We start from the raw sequence: 2,981 nt of genomic DNA, 5'->3' as shown, positions 1-2,981 counted from the left end.
AGTGGCCTACCAGGTACCTGTAAGCACATGATCTGTTTGTACACTGCATGCTTTGAACCTGAACTGTTTATCTAATTACTTGATCTTTTAAAGCCAGAAATACTTACATTTTTGCAATGTAACCAGTTTTTTTTAGTTATTAGAAAGCTTCATATGGATGGGGATGGATTCCAATTCCGGTATTTTTTTACAATTCCGTATGATTCCTTGCGCAAAGCATTATCTGATTATCCGCTCTTAAAACCAAGAAGTTGTGTGGTGCCACCTATCAGACTAAGATATTAACACCATCTTCTGGGGAAAATTTAAACTGAAAGACTTACCTTCATTGAAACAAAATTTCCAAAGCAAGGGGGTTAAAGATGTTTCTCTCATCAGGTTTTGTAGCACTTTGCCTCCGAAGAATTCGAAAGAGATTTGTTGTTTTCCCACCCTCTTACAAAGATTGAAGCCAAATACCATGAGAATAATGATTTCCTCATTTCAAAAGTGTGGCAAACATTTTAATGGCTAATAGAAGGCACAAACAAGATTGCTTATGCATATACTGTATAACACTAGCGTTAGGGAATTTTTCAACTAATATAATGACATGTAATTTGGAACAAATTGACCTGAAAGGTGTATGAAATTTATTATTAGCATCTCTTCTAACATTTCCATTCATCACAAATGTCAAAATAGATGAATTTATGATTTGGAAGGGTATTTTTGAAGAAACGGTCATATTTTCACTCTAACTGGATTTTCGTGACCTTTTGACCTTTAATGCTCTCATTAACATTCTAATTTGCATAATGATTATTTGAATGAATAGAGTACTCAAATACAAACATTTTAAGGGGTATTTTATTGTTCTGTGGTTTATACTTTCAAAAATACAGTGATTTATGTTTCCCCTACCCCTAAATATCAGTTCCAAAAGAGCGCCAATGGGCGTGGCTTATGACATAATTTTCTCGGTTATTGCCGGGTTACCCAAAATCTACCCAAACATTTTTGATGTGCCACATGGTGTACTTCAAAAATATAAAGAGAAATTTAGGGGGCCTCTCATGCACACGGGGATCCCCTCAGCCTAAGGACTAGAAGTTATTTTTGAAAGGAAGGCGTTTCCCAGATGATGCAGCCTTGATTTCTGAAGTTACGACGTGGTTGGAGGACCAACCTGGGGTGTTCTACAAAAACGGTGTCCAGAGCTGCATCAAACGATGGGAGAAATGCATAACTCTGGGTGATTTCTAACATGTGAGCGAGGCGAACACACTACTCATCGTACAGCGCCCTGGTGAACACACTAACCACCATACAACGCCCTGGTGAACACTCTAACCATCGTACAACGCCCTGGAGAACACACTCACCACCGTTCAGTGCTCTTGTGAACAGACTGACCACCGTACAACGCCCTGGTGAACACGCTAACCACCGTACAACGCCCTGGTGAACACACTAACCACCGTGCGACATCATGGTGAACACATCAACCACCGTACAATGCCCGGCGAACACACTAACCACCGTACAACGCTCTGGTGAACACACTAACCACAACATATATCTATGTCTAAATAACAGTGTATCCCAATCGTGCTCTCTTCACGATACAGATTTATAGCATTGCTAGTTGATCTTTGTGGTCGTAAATAAAAGACGGGGTTAATCATGGTGCCATGTCCCATTGGATTTGTAGGCGAATCAAAACGAGGTAATCAAGAAATTTACAATCGGGTGTAAAATAATTCCCGTGTTAATTCATTTCATGGCTCAGGTAGTCTGATGAGATTGATTGCGATTGAAATTAAGTCGTTAAATCGTGTGTCTCTGTAAACCGATGCATTCTTCACGCTCGACCCTATATTAGAAGATGTAGGACAACATACATTTGCATATTTCAAAGGACAGTCTGTTCGTCTTGAATCAAAGCCTGGTACAGTGTTGTTACCATGTTCACTCAAATTTTGCACCACAGCATGGTACATTAGTTGGCGTGTTCGTCTTGCATCAGGGTGTGGCACAGTGGGTAGCTTGTTCATTTCTCGTCAGCGTATGACACAGTGTTTAGCAGGTTTTCTCGGGATTGTAGGCGTGGCTGAGTTCTTACACGACCTCTTCGAATCAGAGCTTAACGCTGTGCTTAGCCCGATCACTATAGTCCAAGGCGTCGAGCAGAGTTGAGCGTGTTGGTCTCGCATTAGTGTATCCTGTTTTGAACGACTACTTCTGCAGCAGCAATTTATTCCACAGATTACATTTGGGTATAGTTCAGGTAGTGAGCTTGAACACGTTTCAATATGTCTAATTGTTAACTTTAAATGATTTCGTTAAACCAAAGAACGTCTTTGAGTATCTAGGTGTACAATTGATTTGAAATATGAGTGTTTTAATAATTGTACTATATTTATGAAAATTGTGTTGTTGCAATAATGGTTGTTGCTCTGCTATATGGGGGTTCAATAAAAACACGCAATGTAAGAATATCTGGAATAGAACGTTTACTAATGGACTCTTTTTGCCGGTTATTTGAAAGTAGAGACTTTTGGAAATGCAGACACTGGGTAAACATGGCAAGATACCGGAGAAGGTTAATATGTATGAGTGAAAATAGATATCGTTAACAAATATTTGAGTAGGATTATTCAGTGTATGTAAATAAATTTTGAAATGTTTGAGTCATTCATATATATATATATATATATATATATATATGAGGTATGTGTAACTTTCAACAGCGTCACTCCTGGGTTGAAATTAATAATATCGTGGAATGGTTCAAACATCTTTGTAACAAGCGCAAATTACGTACTTATTGAATATTTAAGTCAGATTACTGTAAATCAGATTATTTAGATATGAATTTTCATAGATAGAAGTACACGCTTCACTTCTACTGCAGTTCAAGGTTGGTATTATGTCCATTGCCAATGAAAGTGGTAGATATCATGGCGTAGAAATTCACGAACAAAATGTATTTTTTTATG

This window comes from Saccoglossus kowalevskii, chromosome 7 (assembly GCF_978046115.1).
Source record: "Saccoglossus kowalevskii chromosome 7, keSacKowa6.1, whole genome shotgun sequence".
Classification (NCBI taxonomy): domain Eukaryota; kingdom Metazoa; phylum Hemichordata; class Enteropneusta; family Harrimaniidae; genus Saccoglossus; species Saccoglossus kowalevskii.
This window is presented reverse-complemented; position numbering follows the sequence as displayed.